We start from the raw sequence: 19,133 nt of genomic DNA, 5'->3' as shown, positions 1-19,133 counted from the left end.
AGCAATCTGCTTTCTCACAAGCCCTCCAAGAGATGCTGGGTATGTGTAAAATCAAGAACTGCTACTGCGGGCCTTCAAACCACCCTTTTCTGGGACCATACCTCAGATGCCCAGGAAAACCCCTGCTTGGTGTCTGTCTCATGCCTTCATCAGGCACAAGACTTCACAGTGGTGTTTCTTAAACTTCTATAATGACAAAAATCATATGGAAGAACTTGTTAAAGGTCATTCTCAGGTTCTTCCCCTGATCCTCTGAACCAGAATCTCCAGGGGCAGGGTCTGGGAAAAGCACTTTGAACATTATTCTAAGCATTGAGAAGATACACTTTTTTTTTTTTTTTTTTTTTTTTGCATTTTTTAATATGCAATACAAAGCATTTTATTAACTATGAACCTTTCACATTCATATCTCTCTTTTTCAGCACAGTGTCTTGAACTTAGTAAATATTTAACAAATATTTGTTTCCATAGATAGTTTCTCTAGCATATTTTTCCACAGCAGAAATTATATAGTTCAGTGGTATTTATTTAGATGATTTTATATACAACTTTACACTTGACAATTTTGTTATAAAATAACCACAAAGTCTGGCTGCTTTTTTTTTTTTTTTTTTTTAGGTGTTTTTTTTTTTTTAGAGGGCATCTCTCATATTTATTGATCAAATGGTTGTTAACAACAATAAAATTCAGTATAGGGGGGTCAATGCTCAATGTACAATCACTAATCCATCTCAAGCCTAATTCTCGTCAGTCTCCAATCTTCTGAAGCATAACGAACAAGTTCTTACATGGTGAACGAATTCTTACAGAGTGAATAAATTCTTACATGGTGAACAGTACAAGGGCATTCATCACAGAAACTTTCGGTTTTGATCATGCAATATGACCTATAAACCATCAGGTCAAATATGAATATTCATTTGATTTTTGTACTTGATTTATATGTTGATCCCACATTTCTCCTATTATTACTATTATTTTTATTTTTAATAAAATGCTGAAGTGGTAGGTAGATGCAAGATAAAGGTAGAAAACATAGTTTAGTGCTGTAAGAAGGCAAATGTAGATGATCAGATGATCAGGTGTGTGCCTATGGACTAAGTATTAATCCAGGCTAGACAAGGGCAGCAAGACATCCACGGATGCAGAAGATTTCTCTCAAAGCAGGGGGGGTGAGGTTCTGAGCCTCACCTCTGTTGATCCCCAAATTCTCACCTGATGGCCCCCCTGCGACTGTGCCTGTCTTAGGTTGTTCCTCCCTTGAGGAATGAGAAGATACACTTTTAACCAGGGTTACAGGTGAATCTTACCCTTGAGGTTCAGGAAATTCATCTGGAAGGTACGGGAGGTGGCTCTGTGCTGGGGTGGTCTATTTCTCTCTAACATGGTGGAGATGAGCATGGGGGCTGGGGCACAGCTGTCAGAGGGACTGATTATTATCAAATTGTTCATTCTTTTTGGCCCCATGAAGTGGACAGAACACAGCTCCATAAGTCTACACAGGAGTTGCATAAAACGTGTCTCCTGACATCCTTATTTGTCCTTGTAATTGCTCCCAGCCAATTCCAGCCTCTCAGTGCCCCGTCTTTCCTTCCCTGGAGGCCACAGCCTCTTGTAAGATGCAAAAGCGAGAATGTCCTCTGAGCAGCCAGCCTCTGCTCCTTGCCACCCTTGGGTGTTCACCTGTGTGTCCTCTTGTTCTTACTGCTACGCTTTATATTCTTCATGTGACCCATCTTCATGTGACCCATCCACCCTGCCCCTGGATAATTAATCCTGTGTTGAAAAATTCTTACTCACATTTTTTTCTTTCCACTGCACTAACGATAAAGTGCAAAATGTTAAATGCAGCCTGGTCCTGCCTTCTGAACTCAAGTTGAAACTTCCTTACAAGCAAGACCTACACATGCTAACTTAAGTGGTGGGTGGGAGATAATCAAAGGGTTTTCAGGACTCAGAGCAACAGCATGAGGCAGGGGGGCCACACAGAGATGGGCAATCGCCAGCAGAGCTGGCCATCAAGGCCTGCAGCTAAGATCCCAGCACAGGCATAGGCCAGCCTGCCTCAGGCCACCACTGCAGTGACAATGACCTCTGCCCCACATGATTGCAACTCTCTCTCAAGATCCAAATCCCATCATTGATTGTTAATGTGCTGAGCGCCATCCGTGTGCCGGCCCCCTGTTGACCCATGTGAGGGTGGGAAGAACTGTGGTGGCCTTTTCTGGCCTAGTGAGGGGCAGGTTCTTCTCACCAGGACCCTAGCCAGTAGGGGGTTCCCAAATGGGAGACTGGGGTGAGCAGGAAGAGCAGTTGGTTGTCAGAGATGTTCAAACTGCTAAGTGTCTACCATACCAGTGCTCCAGCTGTTGGCAATGAAAATATTTGGAGAAAGACACAAGTTACACAAAACTTAAGGCTTTCTTGAAATGAATGGTAGCAAATGGCCTTCCTTCCCCTCTTTTCCTCTCCCTACTATTCCAGTTTCTCTCACTCCCCCAACCCTTCTCCTTTTACTGGCAGCAATGATCTACTGCCTGGTATTGGAAAAGTTCTACGTCCTTGGAAGAACAGGTAATAGTAATATCCTGAGTTATTATTAGAAGTTGAATCCATGAACGTTTTTGAATTAAAACTGCCGAAAGTTTCGTTATCTTGTTTTGGGACCCACTGGGGTCCTTCATTCTGCAGCATACATTCATTCTGAACAGGTCCTTAGATTTTAAAGGTGCTTCTAACGTTTTACCTAGAAATTACCCTATGCATATTCCTCTGTAAGAAAATAATCCAAAATAATGAGAGAGAAGGTTTATGCAGAAAGATGCTCATTTCAGCTTTATAACATCCTTCAGAGTGGAAATGATCTAAATGGGATGACCATCTATATGGTATGCCTACTTCATGGTATATTATGCTTCCAAAGCATTTAAAACTTGTCTGTTAAAAGGTGAGGTGAAAAAAGCAGTGCATAAAATATAACCACAATTACTTGGCTTTGATGAAAAGAGCAAAAACCTGCCAAGTAAGAAAGCCCTGGAGTTAGACACACATTCCTTACAGGAATTGCCCTCAGATGATAGGATTTTGCGTGATAATTTGAAACATGTCTTTGTTCGTCACTTTGCATTTTAATTCCACAAAATCTCACTCAGAGCCTGCACGTATGTTTCTTTACACCAAAATAAAGTAAACTTTTCTTAGCAAAAACAATGCCCTTCCTCGGACACAGACCCCGTCTGCCTGCACTTTGCCCTGAGGTCCTTTGGGATGGCCGTCCTCTTGCGGAGGCCACCAACGACATGGGTCCCTGTAACCAAAGTCAGTAAGCATCTTTTGCCCTCATTCTACCAAACCCTCCAGCAATAGCTAATGTGGTTAATCAGTCTTCCTTGACCCTCTCCTATTTTCTGAACACCACTTTCTCCTGGGAACATAGTTCCTTCTCTCGCTACTTTTGACTCTAATGCCTCTTTCTCAGTTTTCCCTGAATGTTCTTCCTCCTTTAAACGCTAATGAAGTGAAACTCTAAATGTCAGAATTCCCTCCCATTTATGCCTTCTTTCATCACCAGAGTGCACCTAGCCACCCCCTCTCTGCTCTGCTGGGTGTGTGTTTACGGGCCCAGCTCTCCTGCTCTCATGATTGCTTGTCTAACTGCTCACCTGACATCTCCATTCACATCTCTCGGATATTTCAGACTTACGTCCAAAATGAAATGCTTGATCTTTCACGCCACGTCAGTGAGATGAAATGAAGATCCATGTGTCAATCGATAGCGTCAGCATTGGTCAGATGTGATTGTCTTATTTTTTTTTTAATTAAAAAAATGACTGAAAATACAAGTTCTAATACTTTCTTCCTGAATCTCCATGGCTCATTTTAGTTATCGTCTAAAGTATATACCACCCCCTTTAAAAACAAGTGTGTGCATTTTCCAGGAACATAGATGATTTCCTTTTCTGGGCTAGTGGGATTCTGATTCTTTTAAAATCAGAAATGCAGCAGAAATTCCAGGTGCCAAATAGACTTGGATAACAGAAGTGTTTTTGTACTGTCATTTTATTTCATATTTGATGCAATATTAAGTAACATTTAGATAGGATCCACACTATTCCTGCCCTCTGTTTATGAGGCTTTTTCAATAAGGTCCTAGGATATCTGACTGCTGTCCACCAGCTCCCACATCATTGTTTATGGGGAGAAAACATAGAAAGTTTGACTTCAGTCAGTGACTACATCAAAGTATTTTGGGGGTGAAAAAATAATTGATTCTAATAAGGTACACATAAAACTACTTCATTGGAGTGACTTCAGTGGGAATATCTACGTTCTATAGTGGCAAAATTAACAACATGGGAGCATGATATTTGTACAGATATTTGGTGCAGGGACTTTGTGACATACTTATGCAAGTTCTAAAAGTTTACATCATGTCCTAAGGGAGAGATGTCATGATTTTGATATATCTATTAATTTCATGTTTCTTTTTCTTTAAAAAAAAAGGGAATATTTAATTACATGTTGGTGGTGTTCAGCTCTGGGGTTATAAAGGACAATTTGAGCCATGATCTTTTATACTCTTGTTCATCAAAATGTGATGCAGGCCCCAGCAGCAGCCCCATTGCCTGGGAGCTTATTAGAAATACAGATTCTCAGGTTCCACCCCAGACCAAGGGAATCATAATGGATATTTTGAACCAGATCCCTGGGAAATTCATCTGCATAGCAAACTTTGAGGAGCATTATTCCAGAACTGTAAATACTTGGGTTTCTTAAAAATCTAGCTGTCTGTGGCCATCTTTGATTAAAGATCTGTTTGTAATACTGTGGGCTTTTACTTAGTAAGAAATCAGTTAGTGAAAAATTGTAAGCTTGCAAATCTCTTATTGCACTCAGAAATAAGAAAACAACTAATTTAAAATAGGGCAAAAGTCTGAGTATACATTTCACTGAAGAAAACATACTAAGGCAAGTAAGCGCATGACAAGATGCTCCATATCATTCGTCCTAAGGAGGGTGCAAATTATAGCCACCATGAGACGTCATCACAACCCATTACATTGCAATTGCAGTAATAATAGCAATAATAATAATAACAACAATTATTCTCGATGATACTAAGTGCTGGTAAGGGTGTAGACTAACTGGTATTCTTATACATACAGCAGGATGGAATCCAAAATGGTACAACCACTTTGGCAGTTTCTTACAAAGTTAAACATGACACTCATAATAGGACTCACAAAACACACTTCTTTGTATTTACCCAACGAAGTAAAAACTTACATCACACAGAAACATGTATGTACATGTTTATAGTGGATTTACTGATAATGACCAAAACCTGGAAACCTGGAAATACCAGTGCCTTGAACTGACGAATGAATGAACAAATACCAGTGTAGCCAGACAATAGAATGCTACAGGGCCATGAAAAAGAACAAATTACCCATACATGCAACAACATGGTCAGATTTAAAATACATTAGACATTATGCAAATGAGTGAGGACCATTTTCCATTTATACGACATCGGGTAAGAGCAAAGCTATGGCGATGAAGAACTGGTAGTGGTTGTCAGGGTTACAGGATAAGTGGAGTGTTGGAATGCAGAGCAGTTGAGAGCTGCTGGAGTTGCTCTCTATCCTGATTGTGGGCATTTGTCAATCTCATAAAACTGTACGTAAAAGTATACTTTACTGTATCTGTGTCATAAATAAATTTACAAAAATCATGTATTGTTTGCAATGCTTGCCTTTCACTCCTTAGCCACGGGAAAGAGAGGCTTGACCAACGTCATTTCACAAGCCAAACATTTTGAATGGTTTCACGTGAGGAGAACTGCAGCAGCGTGTGTGTGGCCCTCCATCCCTCCCGCCTTCCAGTCACATCCGTGTGTGGGTGCGCAGAGTCACTTTGCTTTTCTTCCTGCCCGTGTCTGAGCTGAGTTCTTTCCTGTCTAGAAGGCAGGACCTGTACCAAAGGGTGAGGGAAATGGGAGCACAGTGATTTGCGTCCTCTGATTAAACTGCTGTATCATGAGCTTGCTTTGTTTGGTTCTGTTGAAATGGTGACAAAGGTGTGCCTCTCATCCAGTTTGGAGGGCTGTCCTGGGAACTGGAATGAATAAAACAGGCCGGGAAGGCTTGCGTGCTTTACACCCTAACGCAGCTGTCCGCTGTGCTTCTTAGGGGCAGAGCAGCTGGCGTCACTGTCCTTAGGGGACTGGCCTGTATCTCAGGTAAGTGGGGCCTTTCCGGTCAGGCGTCTTCCTGACAGGGGTGCAGGGAAAGTGGAGAGCCCCGCCCGTGGGTGAACGGTCGCTTCTCATCCATGGAATTCATTTTCATATTCGAAATGCTGCATAATCTGGCAGGTAGAGTGCTGAGCTGGAAATCCCCAATATAGAAGGACTTTGTAAGGACTTGGCTGCTGACGCTTAGGTGAGTGCCTTACAGCTAGTGCCTGAAATAACTCACTCATTATCATGATCGTTAATTTGTGATAGAAATGCCGACAATTTGCACATGGTTCAGGTTTATAAAGTGCTCTCACACAGTTTAACACTTTTAATCTGCAAGTTCACACGAGGGAAGAACGGCTGAGTGAGGCTCAGTGGTTTGTTTTATGGGACTAGGAGAGAGCTCTCAGGACCACATGCATCCTGCAAAGATCCTTCAGGGAATGAAGCAGATTTGATCCTGGATTTAATTCGTTCCTGACTCACAGAATTGGAATCTGGCCTTTTCTGTTTCCTTTTTTTTAGGTAAAAAAATATATATGATGGATGAGTTAAATGAAGGCCTGAGAGGGGAGGCAAGTAGGTAAAGGTCTTTGGGCATATAAATTACATCCTTAAAAATCAGGCTGACTCCTATGAAATACACTCAACGGGCCCTGCCTGTGTCATTGTTCTGTGCTCCCCACATGTATACAATAGGCTGAGTTATTTTGTATCCATGCTAACAGTCAAGGGATGAGATGTAGAGACAATTTATGAGGTGCTTTGCACTTTTTAGGGTCAATAAAGTGATTACAAATGGCAGCTGATGACACACAGAAAGAAAGTAGAAATACAAGGATACATAATTACATCTGGGGTGATGGGTTAAAATCTAATTTAGGCATATTGAAGTTAAAATAATTTATTATTCTTAAAATCTAAATTAGAGATGTGAGTTTCATGACCTTGACTAGAAATAGTTTGTTTCCATTCTGTCCGCAGAGTGGTAGCAGCTGACTCCCAGCCCTGCCCTCAGCGGGGAGACCCACATGACCCTGGGCACCAGGGCTCACTCTCCCAGCACAGCCAGTTCTCGAGCCAGAAGGAACCAAGACTCCTTGGAGACTGTCTGGGAAAGGAAAATCCCCTCCCCAACCCTCTTGGTTCCTTTGGCTGGTCTAATAACTAAATTGGCATGAGACAGATTAACAGGAGAAAAATGTCATGTAAATGTACCTTAGCTCATAGAAATATGAGACTTAAAGAAATGACCAAAGCAGGCAGCTTTCATAGCTCTTAGACAAGGAGACAATAAATCTGTGAAACTGACAAGACAAAGAAATTTAGGCTTGGAAACCAATTAGTGAAGAAACTAAGGAGTTGTTTTACACAGCCTTCCAGCCTGAGCTCTCTATGTCCAGCCGAAGGACATCTCTCTACCCCCCCCTGGTGCAGGGACGGGACCTTCCCTAGGGGAGATTTATTTCCTGTTCTCGGGGGTCAGAGAGGAGGGTCAGAGTGTCCTTTTTGCACTGGTTGTTTCTGAGGTAACTTTAATTCAAAATAATCAATATGTCTGTCATATCTTGGGGTAGCCTGCACTGAGCCCTATCAAGATCAAGTGATCCCATGTATTGGGAGGGAGAAACATTTGAATGGATTTTAAGCTACAGTGACTTCCAGAAGCCAAGGAAACTTAAAAATATCTAGTGTCACCCTGAAAGGGCAAAGGTCATAGTTCTTAACAAATCCGACTTGCCACTTTATGATGATTTGAGCATCAAAAGAGAATATTAACTATAGCTAGTTGGAATGTGTTGAATCTCTAAGAAAGCCATGCCATTCAAAGATGAAATAAGTTCATTAAAAGGTATGTGGTAATAATTATAATACCAAAGAAGGGTGAAGGCAATTTTTAAATAAACTAAATTTGGCAGGGAACTATTGACATACATGATGTCCTAGTTTTTCATGTACCTGTTTATAAGTATTGGGACATATTTTTTTACCCACCTTGGGGCATAGTAGGGAGAGGTGGGCAAAAGGTTCTGAAAAGAGACAGGAATTACACCAAGAGCAGAAGGGCCCGTGAGCTCAAGGGACAGCAGACAAGAGTCAGGTGGAAAATGTGTCAGTGGGTTGCCGTCTAAGGGATGGGTCAAAATTCAGGAGGAAGGGCAGATAGCTCAAGTCAGCCTCTGATCACTTAGAAAACAAAGCCTCCAGATGATTCAACTCATTTTACTGAGAAGCAAAAACTGTAAAACTAGTTAAATTGTAAATTCAGGCTGCATATCCTATGTCAGTTTGCCAGGGCCATTGAACCGAAGCACCCCAGACTTAAACAGCCATGGATTGTTTCATAGTCTGGAGGCCAGCAGTCTGAGATCAAGATGTCTACAGGGTTTCCTTCTGAGACTGTGAAGGAGAACTGCTCCAGGCCTCTCTGTGTGGCTTACAGACTGCTGGCTTTCTTCTCCCTGTGTCTTCTCATTGTCTCCCTTCTGTACGTGTCTGTTTCCCAGTCTCCTCTTCTTAGAAGGACACCACCCATATTGGATTAGGATGCACCTTAAGGACCTCACTTGAATTACCACTTTAAAGAGGCCTAATTTTGAATACAGTTCATTCTGAGGCCCTGGGGGTTAAGACTTCAACATATAATTTGGGGAAGAGCATAACACATTCTGTGATACAGATGTAATGAAGGAAGAGACAGCAGGGACACCAAATCACAGGCAAAGGCATGGCTGTGGACGTTCTCACTGACACAATGAGTTAATCTTGATTCTAAGAGGAACCCGGTAAGAAATGCTGGTGTTTGAGTCACTTTGCACATCCTAACCACATCCCTTGTTCTGATCAGTAGTCAATTCATTGATAATTCAACAATCTCGGTTGCCTACTATAAACTTTTTGTTTGGTAAGTCTCTGCAACCTGAAGAGATGCATTAAAATATATTGAAGTATGTAAAGAATGAAGAAATTAGCTGTATCTATAGGGTCACTATAGGGTCACTAATTTTATTATAGGTTGATATAAATACAGCAATACACTTTTTAATCATTATGGTACTTTGTGAATTGCATGGCTGTTTTTAAGGTGTTTGAAGCACTTAAGGGAATGGGTCACATTAGGCTTATTTTATTGAGAAAGAGGATTTAACTAAGGTTTATAATTTTCAAAAATGTATAATTTGAAAGGAGTAGTGAAGTTTACATTTTGATTTATTAGTTGTAAGTTTAAATGTTTAGAGAAACTTCACTTAACATACTTATAAATATAATTACATTGAACACTGAAGAAAGAGCAAGTAGTAAATTTGATTTTCTACATGCGCAAAACCCCCTTCAGAAGTAAGCCTCCTACCAGGACTCCCAGGTGGTTTGCAGTTAGGAATGGGCGTTATGGCAGTGATCCTTGGTACAGCAGCGACGGGTGGCGGGAACTCAAGACTCTCACCTTCACTCCTGCCTTTCCCAGCTCCACGTCTCCTGGCTGTTCATCCCAGGGTAGAGGAAGGAGGCTGAATTTCACTCAAATACATATTTCACTTACTTTACTCTTTTGCAAGGTAAAGCTCACTGATGAGAAACGGACACTGTGTTTCATTAGGAAATACTGTGGCTAGGCTGGTTTTGAGCTCTCAGGCCACCTTTCTGCCTTGCTAAAGAAAACTGTCTTCTAGTCTTAAAAAAAGCAAAATGCTATGGCTATTTCTGCACTTCTTAAAGAGGTGGGGATTATGGGACATCATCTGCCACCAAAATAGTGTGCATCCCCACTGCCCCTATCGTCATTCGCTGACTTTCACTAGCCCCACCTGTGCTCCAGGATTCCCTGCCCTTCCCTTTGCTCATGTTGATAACCCCCTTCTAGTCTTCTGCCCATCCTGCTTTACTCAGAGGTAACAAAAGCTTGGGTCTAATATTTCTGGGGCATTTCCCTGGCCCAGAGCCTGCTGCTGCTGGGCAAATTGATTCAACGAACTTAATTCATTAAAAGGATCCATGACTCAAGATATTACGAGAGTAAACCATAACTATTTGCACTTGAAAATAGGATGGTAGAGTAGGCCAATGCTTAATGTGAAGGAATGAGCTGAATACTCGACATGAATTCACATCTGCTTTATTAAATAACTCCATGTGTGCATGATTATGCTATGTACCAAGCCCTTGATTTTGATCATGGCATCACTCTTCCTGGGAAACTTAAAGAAACTGAGCCAATAGCTCCCATTTTCTGGGTACCTCCTTATGCCACTGGTTCTTTGCACATGTCAATACATGAAATACTCCCTCTGCCCTGTGGTCCGTGTATTATTTTATCCCAAAGATGACAAGCAGAGACTTAAAAATGTTTAGGCATTTCTGGAGTACTATCTGGATAGAGTTGAAATTGAAATTTTGGTTTTACAGGTTATACATCTAGTTCACTTTTTGCTATTGTTCACTGCCTGCTTTACCCCTTGAGTCTCAGTTTCCCCTTTGTGAAGTGGTTATAATAATGCCTCCGCATGACATCCTTGTGAGGCCCTGATACTGATATGAAGGGAAGATGATCTCCTTGCCCTGGGAAGACCCAGGGTGGCTGGGCATTTTCAACCTTCCAGGCCACTCTTTCCCCAGAACCTCAATTTTGAATATATGTATATTTAGAGATACATTTGCATTTACATTTGTACATCCATGCATGCTAGAGGCAGGGTCTGCCCTCTCAGTCCACAGGGAGCACAGGGTGGCTGGCTGGTGGCTGGCTGGCTGGGTATCCATTCCCCTTTCAATTTGCCAGGCCGTCAGAGTCCAGGTTTGCTGTTGTTCTGAGTAGGGTTTCCAGATTAACAGGCACAAATATAGAATAGCCAGTTATATTGAAATTTCAGGCAATTCTTTTTTAGTAACATTATGTCCCATGCAGTATTTTCAGGAAACATTTGGGACATACATATACAAAAAGTTATTTGCTGTTTATCTGAAATTCAGATGTAATTGGGCATCCTATATTTTATTTAGCAACCTTCATCATAAGCCCTGGGTCTATAATTGGCAGCTTTTACCAGAGTTGGGCCTTTTCCAGGCAGGACGTTAACTCAGAAATTAAAAGGCCAGCAGACAGTTGGGGGCAGGCACTGAGGGTCAGCCTCAAAGGTAAAGAAAAGGAGAAGACAGGCACAGAGGACACGATCAAACATTCCCAAGGCTCGTGGAGGACTCGACCCACTTGCAAAGGACAGTGTCTTTTCCCATCTGGTGCTGACCTGATTTTCTTCTTTTATTTAAAGAAACAAACACTTCTGCTCATCTGGTCCTCTCAAATTTAGGAAACTTCTCCTGATACCAACTCAACTAATTCCTTGTATCTATTGCATGTATTCATAGCACACTACAATGTGCAAAAACCAAAAAAAAAAAAAGCATCTTCCTATTTCTATGTTTTATTTAGTTTTCCTACTCCACTGGGTCATGGAGGAGAATCTAAATTTAGTCCAATCTAGAAAACTGAGTCCTATCCAATAATTGAGGTGATCTTTTGTGGACAATGCATTTCCTTACAGTTAAATGCTCCCTCTTTCAGCTTACTTTCCCCATACTCCTGTTTTTTTAATCCAAGATGGTGTCAGGGTACCTGGGGAAGAGGGGCTCACAGATCCAGGTCAGGGTCATCCGAGTCTGCACTGGTCTCAGTCAGTCACCAGCCTGGTGTTCCCTGAGTTAAAGGCTGCCTAGGGGTCAGCATGTGAGCCTTCAGGACTGGAGCTCAAGATCCGGGCTTTTCTCCCCAGAGACAAGAGTCCCCTCCCACTGCAGCCTCTTCCAGGTCACGCCTCTCAGCACCTGCTGCCCAGCTGGTGCTGTCAGTGACGGGCCAGTGCCTCTCCGTGTCAGTGGGGAGCATCTGGGCCCTGTAACTCTCTCCCACCCCCTAGGGAGACAGTTGGGCTCTTTGGGACCTGCTCCCCAGCCTCTCCCTCCACCAGTGGTTCAGCCTCACCTGTGCACAGGCTGGACGTGACCACGCAGAGCCTTTCTCCTGGGGTTGGGCAGCTTTCTGAAGCTTTGCCTAGAGAATCTGTTCATTTCCTCCTTGTCAGTCTGGGGGGAAATGAGGATCATGTCATCTTAACTTCAGTCTATTGCTGTGACTGACGTCTTTTCCAAACTTTGCTGAGGCCAGAAGATGCACATTTCAGCCTTTACTATGCCATAACCCAGGGTCTCTCTGCTGCAGTTACACGGGAAATAGACCCTGCTTGACTCTTGGTCATCATTAATCCTACAGGAACTCCTAAAATTATGTTTCCTTTTACCAAGGCCCCACTATAGAGTCTGCTTAGAACTCAAAAATCAATGGAGGATTTTTGTTCAAGGCAGGACTCTGGGGTGATAAACCTCAGGGTTCAGCCTTGGAGGTAGAAACCTTCAAAGAGGAAGTACTCAGGGCCAAGTGACAAGTCAGTATGCCTCTTACACCCCTCCCCACAGTTCTCTGCAGGGTGAAAAGACCTCTGTCCTAGCACCTGCTGGGGCTGCTCTATGCCCCAGCACTCCTTGCTTGCTTTCCTTAAATGCCTCCTGTATGGTGCTGTTGCTTTAGTTATTCTTTCTCTTAGGGATGTTCTTCCCTTTCTTTTCTCTTGTGCTTTCTTACCCTTTGGGTCTCTACTCCAGTTGCCTCCTCCCAGAAGACTTCCCTGACCACCATCTGTAACTATCTTATATTTCTCTCTTTAAGTCTTGTCCATTTCCCCATCTCTAATGGAAACTCCATCCCAGCAGGCTCTTTCTATGTGGTCCATTTCTGATTCTTCAATGTTTGCCACATAGAAAGTAGGTACTCATAAATATCTGTTGGAAAAAAAAAGTCACCACATTTATCTACACCCATGTCCATAGATGACAGGTGAACTATAATAGTCATTTTATTGTAGCTGCTGTGAATGGGATTCCTACCATGTACTGGCACCATACTCCGTCATTTCCCTATATCATTTTTAGCTTTTGAAGCATCCTGTTACATTTCACAAATAATGGAAAACCAGAGCTAAGATGAGTTAATTTTGCCTGAGGTCACTCAGATTAGATGTTAATGAGTGGTAGAGCTGAGAATAGACCCAGATATGTCAAACCTTAAAGTTTTCTATTGTATTAGACTGCCTTTCAAATAACAAAAATAGTGCTTCAGTTTTACAAGGTGCTTTGATGTACTTTCGGAAATGTAAGGTGATTTGAAAATAACCCCGGATTTGGTGTCAGAATACATAGATCTAAACCTGGGTTCTCCACCTTGCCCTTACCAACATTTTCAGCCAGACAATCTCTGCTGTTCTGTGCACTGCAGGGCACTTAGCAGCTGCAGACTGAAAGGTTCTGCATGGTCATATCACAGGTGAGGCTGAACCACTGGTGGAGGGAGAAGGCTGGACAGTGGACCCAAAATAGGATAACTGGCTCCCCAGGGTCTGGGAGAGAGTTACAGGGCCCAGACAGTCCCCACTGACAGAGGAGGCGCTGGCCCATCACTGACAGCAACAACAGTGCAGCAGGTGCTGAGAGGCGTGACCTGGAAGAGGCTGCAGTGGGAGGGGACTCTTGTCTCTGGGGAGAAAAGCCCGGATCTTGAACTCCAGTCCTGACCGCTAGGCAGTCTTTAACTCAGTTAAACGTTTACCTGACCTCTGCCCACCAGGTGCCAATATTTTTCCCATTGTGAAAGCTCCAAATCTCCAAATATTGCCAAATGTTTGCTCGATTGAGGACCAATGATTTATACCAATACTTACCATTTGTCTTATCTTGATCAGTTCATTTTATTTCTCTGTGCTCAGGGATCTTCACTGTCGAGTATGCATTACAGTGTTAGCCACCCACGTCAGAAACCTCATCAGGAGCTCGAGTGAAATGAAAGGAAATCACTTTTACTGAGGGCCTATTATAGGTAAGGCGTTGTGCTCAAGTACATATTTTCTTGTTCAGTCCGCCCCGTAATGCTATGAAGTACTAGTCTAAGCTCCATTTTACAGATGCAGAAAGTGAGGCTCAGGGAAGCGAGGTAATATGCTCAAGAGCACAGATGCAGCAGGTGTGAGAGAGTAGGGTCAAATCTAGGTGAATTTCAAAACAAGTCATTTGAAAAAAGTGGGAAGGCGTTTGGCCAGTTCTAACCTATAGTACAGGTGGAAAATTTGCCAGATCGCTCATTATTTATTTGGTCCATGTTATCATCTTGCAGTGTGACAAGGAACAACAAAATGTGCTTATCTTTTGCTCCTCTGGGCACGAGTGGAAAATAAGCTGGGAATAGTAGTGTGTGTCCTGAGGGCTAAAAACTCAGTAGACATTCCTTAATTTCCTTTGTGTCTATGAAAATGAGCATTCTATCTTCACAGAAAGAAAATGATCTGTACATCATCAAAGAAATAATAATGTAACTGCTTTTTTTTTTTTTAACAAAAAGATAGCATTATTCACATGCCGGAGGAAGGCCAAGCCCTACTCTAGAATCTATCGAATCATTAAAATTTCATGGAGTATCAACACCTTCCAGCTTTGGGGTTTTAACTGTTTTTTATAGTTCTGAGGAGTTTCACTGTTGTCATCAATTTTAAAATGAATATAATTGTTGCTTTCTGTAGGGACTGAACAGAAAAAGCGGTATTGTTTCCACCAGGGAGAGAGTTGCTGGGAGGGAAGGAAAGAGCAGACAGCATGAGAACCGTCTAAGAAGTTACAGGTGAGGAAACTGTCAAACATCTTTTTATGCACAGGAGGAAGAGGTGTGTTTGAAAGTGCGTTGGATCTGCTGAATGCTTGGGAATAATTGTCCCTTCACCCCCCTGGTGCTGCTGACTCAGCTGCAGCCACCACCTTAGCCTCCTGCTCCTGCCCTAGGCCCTCTAGGTGGCACATAACGTATCACATGTCCTTAGGCAGCATCTCCGGCCCACCACTCCCTCGGGAAGGAGCTGGACTAGAACCCAGTTCTCCTCCGAGGCACCCCATGCGGTGATAGGACCGCCCCTCTGCGCTTCTTGCATGTTGCAGGGGAGTCTCCGTTCCCTCACCTGGAAGCTGGCTGTCCTTCTGTGCGCCCTGCAAGGCAGCTTGAAGCAGCACCAGCGTTAGAAAATCTTCTCATTTTACACTGAAAAGCACAGAGTCAGGCTTGTAGTTAGGACGAAAGTTCACATTGCTCGTTGCCTCCTAATTGGAAGCCCCATTCTGGAGCCCCAAAGAGAAGGTGATGAGCTACCATCTCTAGACTGGTTTCTGGAGGGGAAACAGAGGCTCTGGGAGGGAGAGGCAGCTGCACCAGGCCTTCTGTGACCCCTCGGAGGCAGGGGACTCGTATCTGCACTGGCACGTGCCAGGACGGCGAGGGGAGCCATGCCAGAGATTTTGGACATTTTTCAGGGATTTTATTATCATTATGCTTACTATTATTATTATTTTTATTATTATTATGTGTCTTGCTTCTTGGGGCAGATGTCTGGGTCTTTCCATTCACTGTGAGTGCCGTAGCCAGACCCCAGCAAGTGCTGCCCTCGAGTACAAACTAAAATGACACCCAGGGGGAAGGCTTAGTTCCTGCTCGGCCGCTGTTTAGTTTGTTCTGTTATTTTAGGCAAATCATTTCCTTTTCTGGGCCTGTATTCATATTTTGTATTTTTTATGAAGACATTGAAACTGATTAATACTCTCTAAACTATTTTTCTCTTCTTTTTCATCTGTGAGACCTATTTTTCAGGAGAGATGTTACCCAGAATTCCAATGCTTGGAACAACTACAAGCAAACAGCTCCCGCCAGCAGGGTTGGCTGAGCAAAAGGCAGAGACAGGAGCCAGCTGGGCTTCCTGCCCTAAGAGGGGCTCCACCCCCACCCCCAGGGGCAGGCCCCGGGTTCCTTCACAGGTTCCTGGCACATCACCCAAAGGGGTGTGGAAATCCCCACGTATTTTGTCCGCAACAGCCTCTAACCTGCACGTCTGCTCTGAAAATGCAACGAGGTCATGTCAGGGAATGCTCTGAATAAAACTGGGAGCATATTCTTCCGTTACTGCGATGATGATCTTTGGACGGAACTGAAGGGTTCTTGTTTCTGACTTACAAAGCCATGTGGGCTGCTGCTTTGCACGGTATTGGCAAGAACAAAACCCCAGGTACAGCTTCCGGGAGGCGGCTTTGTTTTTCTCTGTGAAAACAAGAGCGTCTGAAAAGGTGTTGAGCAACTCAGGAAAAAACGAGACAGAAAGATTGGAATGGCTTTTCTTAAGGAACCATTTCCTCTCATCCGAAAGCAAACCGCAGAAGCCCGGTACAGCAGGAACCCCCAAGGCTGCGGTTCAAAACCACGCTTCCACCCCCAAATTCTTCTCGCTGCCGGGTCAGGCTTGCTGGGACTTGTCTGCTGGCTCCTGTGCCCTGGAAGGCTGACGGAGAGGCCGCCCTAGGAGAGCTCATCCCACAGGGCTCCTTGTGGTTATGGCTGCGGATATAGCCACTCACCAGGCAGAGTGCAGGCTGCACGCAATAGAAAACACCTGGCTAGTGCTTTTCTCAGTTCTCCAATTACGGAATGTGCCTGGCGGGTTTGTAGAACCTAAGGGTGAGCAAGATTTCAAAGGTTCTTCCTGAAAAATCCAATCTGGCAGCACCTCCAGGCCCACCATTGGAAAATCCGGTAAGCCAGAAGCCGCGGCTCCTCTGAGAAGCCTTCCTGACCAACTGGTCTGGCTCGGAGGCCCCTTCTGTGTGCTTCCACGGTGCTCGTGCCACTAGTGTCAACCTCACCCACCACAAGGGAGGGTCCGGGAGGGCAGAGCTGATGTGCACAGCACTGGCCCCAGAGGGCTTAGCAGAACACCTGGCACCTAGTAGGTGTTGAGTAAATACCAGCTGGAAGAACTTAACAGTACTTATCACACCACCCTAAGGTATCCAGTGACTCACCTGCCTTCCTGCTGTCCTCCTAAAGGCCGTGGGCTCCTGCAGGCTGGACCCTCAGCCCTTCACCTCACATGGGAACTGCCTCTTCTCGCAGTGAAAGGAAGTGAGCCCGATCTGAATTCAAATCCAGAATCCTGCCATGTCCCAAAGGGAGCAGCCTGCTTTGATTTATTCACCACTAAAATGAAAATGAAGAAACAGTTTCCACACCCAGAGCTATTAAAAAACTTTGCAAAGAATGCTGGTGACCCGCCCAGGACAATCTGTGGTGAAGGATGGGCACCCAATAATTGCTTGCTGTTAACAGAAACTTCAATTTGTTCAAACTTCTAAAGCTTATTGAATTGCTGGAAATTCAGTCTCTTTCTCTTAGTATACTTCTCCAGATTCAGCAATTTTTAACATTTTGCCACATTTGTTTTATTGTCTGCTCTCTCTGTGAATATATATATATATATGTATATTTATACATATAAACATATATAGACATAATGTATCTGCATACACATACATATGTGCATAAATTACAAATTTTAAATGATTGTTCCAAGCCATTTGAAAATAGACTTTGTATATTTTTCCCTTTTATTTCTAAATACTTGCATGCATAATTCCTAAGAATAAGAATATTCTCTTAGCCACAATACTGTGCATTGAGGAAAGGTAATGTTACAAAATGCTCTCATCTAATCTACCTTCCACTATTGCACACTTGTCCTTTATCCCCATGATGTCCTTTAAGGCCTTGCCCTTCTGGTACAGGACCCGGGCTATTAAGTGGCCATATCTCTTAAGCCTCTTTTAATCTGGAAGGTTCCTCTGGACTTCTCACTCTCATACATGGACATTTTTAAAGAATCCCGGCCAGCTGCAGGCTATTCTTTGGTGTGGACTGTCCGATACGTCCTTATGATTAGTTTCAGCAACCTAATCCTGGTAGCAATTCTCAAAAGTGGTGGTGTTCCCCCTCAATGCATCACTTCCAGAGGCAGGTGATAACCCTATGCTCCTCCTCTATTACTAACACCACTGCGTAGGTACTGTTTTCCTCTTTCTGTTAATAAGGAACCTGTGAGGAGACCCGTTGAGACCACTCACGCATCCTGGAACTCATCTGATTTCCTCACTGATTATTCTGCCCCACTGTCCTTACTGGGACGGATGAGGAGCGCGGTGATTTCACCACCCCACCACCCTGTCCACCTTCACCCGAGGCTTACTATGACGAGCAAGGACTCTCTCTGAGTAGGCAAGGCAATGGATCTAAGGAAAGTTTTCCTGTGTTCAGAAGGAAAGAGGAGCCTGCTGTGCTGGTGAGCAATCAAGCTGGGAAGGGGGGTTGGTGTGCTAACTCTGGAGAAGCTCTGCGAAAGACTGTGAACAAACAGAGGAATCAAGCTGTGACGACATGGGACATTCAGAATGAGAAATGGGAAGAAGACGCAACTGCAGGAGACTGGATGGTACAGGACCGTGTAGGCAAGGCTTTCACGCAAATAGGGACCGTGTCCCTCTCGGCAACATTCTAAATGGTTGACCGAGTAAAGTCTACCTTTGAGTCTGTTTGTTCTTCCATAAAACTGTGACCATTATACTGATCTCATTGCATCATCCCATGCTTTAGCCAGATATTGGATGTAAAGTGGCAAACACACTGTTTAACATCATGTAAGTGTTCATTAAATGTTCCCTTTCCCCTCTCCCTTCCTTCCCTTTCTGTTGTTCAGATATTGTCATGGAAACTTACCACTCTGCTTTCACTTAGGTCCCTTTAAAAATTTTGCAATTACTCTAAAAGCTTGATTTCTTTTTCTTTCTGAAATGAGAAACTCTAAAGGTAATGATATGCTATATTTTCTGCTAAAAGTAAATTAAATGCAGGGTCAGAGCTGATTCTGAACTCAAGTAGGGAATCTCAGAGATGCATACATTTCAAAATTGTTTTCATTATTTTTGGTAAATT

General features: G+C 43.4%; 2 long non-coding RNA genes across 13 annotated transcripts in view; one reads left to right on the top strand and one right to left on the bottom strand.

The window, feature by feature from the left end:
* LOC108393644 (uncharacterized) overlaps positions 1-19,133 on the top strand; it is an 80,031-nt gene that overhangs the window by 16,821 nt on the left and 44,077 nt on the right. For 3 of the 6 annotated variants that reach the window (XR_012131811.1, XR_012131812.1, XR_012131810.1), the window contains exons 2-4: positions 14,053-14,162; positions 14,860-14,957; positions 15,959-18,838. This is a non-coding gene — a long non-coding RNA (uncharacterized lncRNA). The remainder of the gene's footprint in view (positions 1-14,052; positions 14,163-14,859; positions 14,958-15,958; positions 18,839-19,133) is intronic. The other 3 variants (XR_012131813.1, XR_012131814.1, XR_012131815.1) reach the window with 3 other exon arrangements.
* Positions 3,629-16,352, bottom strand: LOC108393643 (uncharacterized). Of its 7 annotated transcripts, XR_005053771.2 has the most exons (6): positions 16,202-16,352; positions 15,289-15,368; positions 14,008-14,115; positions 12,219-12,319; positions 9,594-9,722; positions 3,629-5,973 (listed from the first exon to the last, which is right to left on the bottom strand). It is a non-coding gene; the product is annotated as an uncharacterized lncRNA (long non-coding RNA). The 7 variants fall into 7 exon arrangements; XR_005053775.2 differs by lacking the exon at positions 9,594-9,722; XR_005053769.2 differs by having other exon boundaries at positions 5,834-9,722.

This window comes from Manis javanica, chromosome 5 (genome assembly GCF_040802235.1).
Source record: "Manis javanica isolate MJ-LG chromosome 5, MJ_LKY, whole genome shotgun sequence".
Taxonomy (NCBI): domain Eukaryota; kingdom Metazoa; phylum Chordata; class Mammalia; order Pholidota; family Manidae; genus Manis; species Manis javanica.
This window is presented reverse-complemented; position numbering and strand designations above follow the sequence as displayed.